The 6,000-nt window shown below is 42.1% G+C and overlaps 1 protein-coding gene across 2 annotated transcripts in view; it reads right to left on the minus strand.

The window, feature by feature from the left end:
* CSGALNACT2 (chondroitin sulfate N-acetylgalactosaminyltransferase 2) overlaps window positions 1–5,148 on the minus strand; it is a 105,968-nt gene extending 100,820 nt beyond the window's left edge. For both annotated transcript variants that reach the window (XM_033942179.1, XM_033942180.1), the window contains exon 1: window positions 4,877–5,148. The gene's annotated coding sequence lies outside the window, so the exon portion shown is untranslated. The remainder of the gene's footprint in view (window positions 1–4,876) is intronic.
* Between the last annotated feature and the right edge of the window lie 852 nt (window positions 5,149–6,000).

The raw sequence follows: 6,000 nt of genomic DNA on the forward strand, positions 1-6,000 counted from the left end.
CACTTCCGGGTGAAACCATGACCATGCCTAGCCTTAGGTGAGCTTAGGCAGCCCTATGCACCTCCCTAGGCTCGCGAAAATGCCTACAATGTAAGTGACCCTCCTAGGGTTTGTTTGTTTTTTATAAACCTGCATCCCAATTGGCTGGCTAGACAGCAGTAAGACGCCTACCACTGCCTACAATTGGGATGCCGTTTATAGAATTTGCCCCTTTGAGTACAAGAAGCCAAGAGACAGAAGGAAGAGATCTTTAAGTCTCAGATGGTACACCTGCCAGTATTAAAAGCCCTTGCAAGCTACGACTTTATCCGAGAGAGGAATGGAGAAAAAGTCCATAAAAATTGTTAGCTAGGTAGAATTGGGAAAGACATCACTTTATCCCTGGAAGTGAACTACGTGAAAGGTCATCTATTTTTTGGGATATGCCAGGAACTTGTGTCTAGGACTAGCCAGTATTCAAGACAAGATACTGAGCTTGATGTAATTTAGTCTGAGTCAGTATGGCTTCTCTGATATTTTTATGCACTGCACTACAGTGGCATGGTGCACTGGCACACTCTCCAACATATAAGAGACCTGACTCCCAGTGCCAAATGCACTAAGTATTAATTTGATCACCATCCTGTTTACTTATGTAGGAACACAACATTTTAAGCATTCAACATAATTATAAGTGGGCAGAAAAACAACTGGCAGAGTCCTTAGATGTAAAGCTAAGGCAGTTTGTACATGCCTTCTGTTGCTACACAGGACTAAAAGAATTTCAAGGAAAATTTTCAGCCATGCTTAAGCCATAATTTATTAGATGTGTTTGCTTACTGAATAATTGTTAGAACAATGCTTTAGACCACTGTTCTTCAACCGCCGGTCCACAGACTGGTGACAGTCCGCAGAAATTTCCTGCCAGTCCACAGGGCCGGCACATGCATTGGGCCCGAGACAGTGTTCTTCAGCCGCCGGTCTGCAGTGCGATCGATGCGGCATGATTGATGCGGCATTATCTTTGGGCTGGCTCCCTCTTCCTCACTGCCGCATTGCACAAAGCTGCGGGCAGTTGCTCCTACGTGTGTCCTGCGCCAGAACTGGAAGCCTTCTCTCCGACGTCGCAATGTGCTTCCAGATGAGGCGCGGGATGCACGAGGAGCTGCTGCCCGCATCTTTGTGCGCTGCATCAGTGAGGAAGAGGGAGCCGGCCCGAAGATAACAGCAGGGGCAGCATAAAATAGCCAGGCAGCAGCAGGCCAGAAGGTAAGGCACAGCACGGAGAGAGGGAGACAACAAAGGTAGGGGGAATAATTTTACTTTTAAATTTAGTGATTGAATTGTGCCAATTTTGAGAATTTACATCTACTATCTGTATTTTACACTGTTCAGGAAGAAATGCATTTGTTTCTATTTCTCTGGGGTTGTACTGCATGCAGAGTCTTGCATCTTAGGGTTTGTTTGTATTTTTAGTACTTTTAGTTTTTGGTCCCATATTTGCATAGGGGTTATCTGTTGTCTGGTAGGAATGAATGTTGAGAAGCATATAGTGTGCTTTGTGTAGTTTAATTTTGTGGTTAACCATTATGTGTTGTTAATAAGATCATATTTTGTGTGTGTGTTACAATTAGTACTATTATGGGGGCGGGGTCTGGCCCACGACTTAGCCCAGTGTTCTTTAACTGCCGGTCCACAAAATAATACTTTTATATCTGCCAATCCACAGATGTCAAAAGGTCGAAAAACACTGCTTTAGACAATCATTCAAACTCTTAAACATTGCCTCCTTCTCTTTCTTGTAATAATTAAAAAAAAAAAAAAAAACCAGCTAGTCTGGCTTGCCATTTGCACTCTCCACTGATAACATTTTGAATTCATATTTCTTTCCAAGTACTGTTTGCTAACATGAGCACGACTACTCAAAATACTCTGGAGATGCAAGTTTAAAATGCAGACACCTTGTAGCAAAGACAAATTTTCAAGAGTAGTATAGCTTAGAGAATGATTAGATTCCTCATGCCGCCTTTCTGTGGTACAATCAAAGAAGTTTACATACTGCATTCAGGTATTTTCTCTGCCTCTATTTGGCTCATGATCTAGATTTTGTACCTGGGGCAATCGAGGGTTAACCCTTTCAGGACCATAAGGATCGTAGGCCAATTTTTGTGGTTTTGACGACATTTTTATGGTAAAAAGGGCTTGCAGATGCAAAAAAATTGATTTTTTTTGTGAAATATCATTATTTTTTTTTAAAAAAAATCACACTTCTGGCTTATGGACAGTGTGGCAAGTGAATCTTCTCGTCAATCTGGCAACGACGCTAATGAATGAATGTCGGAACCAGTTTGTTTACATAAAGGCAGTATCATATGGAATCCGTACATATCAAATTTAGAACTGTAGACTATCCCAATCAAAATTTATAGGATTTTAAAGTTATGGGACAAATATGTCCCTTGGTCCTGAAAGGGTTAAGTGACTTGCCCAAGATCACAAGGAACCACAGTGGGAATTGAATTCAATGCCCCAGGTTCTCAGTCTGCTACACAAACCATTAGGCTACTCCTCCACTCCTTTATTTCACTCCTCATGGTATCAATGAGTGCAGTTTAACCCCATCCATATTGCTTGTGCACTTTATTCTACATAGAATAAAACTAAATGACAAAACAAAAACTGAGAAAGAAATAGTTCAACATTTTGGATACATAACTCTAGGTGAATTTGTATAAGGAGAAAAGAGATTTTAATGGAGGTCAAGGCCTGTACTACTTGATGAGCCAACCTCAACAAGAATTAACAGCCCCTATACAAATGTTTCAACTTCTCTGGCACTCTGGAGGGAATTGAATAATGGTGCTCAAAAGTCAGCATTGGAAAAAATGGATACTAGAGAATTACACAGGGACAAATTTTTCCCCATCCCCGCGAGTTCTTTTCGTATCCCGGCCCCATTCCTGCAAGCTCCATCCTCATCTGCACAAGCCTCAAACACTTTAAAAATCATAAGTGTTCGAGACTTGTGTGGTTAAGGCAGAGTTTACAGGAATGGGGCAGGGACAGCAACATAACTCGCGGGAACAGGACGGGGAAATTGAATTTCTGCGGGAACAGGGATAAATTTGTCCCCGTGTCATTCCCTAATTGCCCCTAAGCCCTTCATAGAATTGTGCTTAGCACCAATTCCCTAACTTAACTTTAGGCACCAGACTTATGCCTAATAAAGCCTGGTGTAAATGCTGACACCCAAGTTAGGTGCATCTATCCAGTATTCTATAACTATGCATGCAACTCTTTGAAACATAGTAGCCCATATCCCTTCCATGGCCATGCCTCCTTTTGAGATATGTGCTATAGGAATTAGGCACCCTGCCTTATAGAATAATGCACAGTCAGATGGATATGCAGATTTTAATGAGCGCCAATTAACATCTGTAATTGTTTGTTGGCACCCAGTTATTGATGGTGAAGAACTTGTTAGTCAATTAGCATGCATATCTCAGCAGCATGCCCAAATTTAGGAGAGGAAATTTGGGCTCATATCACCACGACAAGGTAGCATGAAAAACATCCTAAACTACTCAGCCACATGTCGTCTCTTTCTCCAAGTTTTGCATAATTAACATCTTGCTCTGGACTTTAGTTACTAGTCTGAACTGGAGTGGTTACAGTAGCAGGTTAAGAACTAGGAAAGCCTGGCTCAAATTCCACTGCAGTTTCTTGTGCTCTTGGGCAAGTCACTTCTACCTGACGCAAGGAAAGATTAAACTTAGATTGTGAGCACAGAGATATAAATTGTTCTTACCGGCAGGCAATTCAACTTATGTTGACAATGTTTAATGTTAATCACAAATGCCTTATCTCAAATCAGGCTGGTGAAAATCAGTTCTCTTTCTAAGAGCTAGATTTACTATAAAATTATCACAATAGCACATGCTAATGCCGTTAATAGCTATTAGTAAATAGGTCCCATTGAGTAAAACAGGACTAACAGTTATTAACACAAGTTAATGCATGTTAGCTGGCAATAAAACAATAGTGGCTTTTACTTAATCTGGCCTTACGCAAATAACCATACTAAATGGCTCATAGTTGATAGCTTCAAACAACCTAGGGAAAGATGGCTAAGCCCATTTGCCCCTATCCTTTTAGCCAGAAAAGCTAGCTCCTTCAAAACAAATTTGATAAATCTCCTGACAAGGAGATGCTGGGTAGCTTGTAGTGCTACAGTACATCCTTTTCAGGACAGCAGGATTTCAGTTTATACTCACATGTTTCCATACTACTGTTACCTATACAGCTTTGCCTATCTTTCCATTGCATTTGAATAGATGCAATATTGATTTTTTTTTTCATTCTATGACTTAAATTGAAAGTTCGTCATAAAATCACCACAAAAATTCACTTCAACGTGTACTAGTATAGTGTCCTGCTACAAAAACAATTTTTTATGTGATAGTAGTACAAATATTTACTGAAATTTGCTCCCTAACAAGTAAATCAGTAATTTTTTTCACTTTAACTTTGACAATGTGTTCGCTAAATAATGCTCACTAGATATAAAAAAAAAAAATACTGACGGCTGCTAATTTCGTCAATTCTAGCCTAAAATCATTAGGTACTAGAACATTCATTTAAAATACCTATCAGCGGATCGCTACAATGCAACATTATGCCCACCAGCAATGTCCCTTTTGAGCACCAGCCGGCAGAGAACAGGTGATGAACTGCAATGGAATCTAAAGCTGGCCACACAGAACCTTAGTTCCATGCTTAGAGAAGAAAAACCCACAAGCGCAGGCGTTGGAAGCCCAAGCCCCAAGCTGACTAACTTTTCTGCTGCTCTCTCCCACAAAAAGCGGACAAGCTAAATGTTGCACCGCACGATACCTACTTGCTGGCGCTGATCAGACCTGCCAGATTAGCCTGAGGATGCAGCAGATTTGCCACGTGAGGAGCTTTCCCACCGAATTAGGCGCCCTATCTTCTCTCCTTTCGCCCTCGCTGCCATTCACAAAGACCAGCCGCTCCTTTCCTGCGTCTAAACATTCCACTATCAGAAGAGGAGCCTCTCGAGCGAGCACAGCGCTTTCCCGCGCGTGCGCATCACCACGGAAACGTCACGGTCCTGCTTCCGGCTGCGCGTGCTCCATGGCGGGTTTTTGTTTTCTCCTAGGGCCGGGAGGGGGACTGATCTGGTGGACTTTTGTTCTGAAGGTGATGTGGGCGATAGGGGGGGGGGAGTCAAGAGGAATCGGAAAAAGATCGGGATTTTGCTCTCCAGACTGCAGCATTTTGCTTCCCTTTTTCTCCAGCCTGAGTGTCAGCTGCAGCCGGTTGTAGACAGCGTGTGCACAGTGGGCTGATATCTTCACTGTATGTGTGGAAGGCAAATGGCAGCGTGCCCGCTTTCAAATATGACGGGGAAGGAAAGAAACGGGTGCGAATAAGGTGGAGGAGTGGCCTAATGGCTAGAGCAGAGAAGCCAGGGTTCGAGAACCACTGCGGATCCTAATCTTGGATGTCACTTACTCTTAGGCGGAGTTTGCGTGCTTTATTGGGGAGTGAATTTTCTCCTCTTCTCCTCGTGTGCATCGATGAGCTTTCTCTCTCACCCCACAAATTCTGTTTACCAGTCTTTTGTCCCCCCGTCCCCCCCCCCCCTAGTATGCAGCATCAACCTTCCCACCTGTCCAATTCTAGATGCAAGAGAATACCATATATATTTCCAAAACTTTGTATTTCTTTAAGTTTCTGGATTAAAAATAATACTTTCTCTAGCCTTTCCTTGTTCATTTTCTTTCTTACCATATTTCCTCTCCCTTGTGATTTTTAAGGGTTTTGTTTTCTTATATTATCCTTTATAATATATGCTCTCAGCATCTCCTCTATTTTCTATCCTATTGTCATCTTTTTGTTTTGCTGATAAGTTCAGTTAATTTTGAATTTTCTTTTTCTGGGTGTTTCCCTATATTCTTCCATTCTCTTCCTGCTCTCAGACACCCCTCACTCCTTGCA

Source organism: Geotrypetes seraphini, chromosome 4 (assembly GCF_902459505.1).
Source record: "Geotrypetes seraphini chromosome 4, aGeoSer1.1, whole genome shotgun sequence".
NCBI lineage: Eukaryota > Metazoa > Chordata > Amphibia > Gymnophiona > Dermophiidae > Geotrypetes > Geotrypetes seraphini.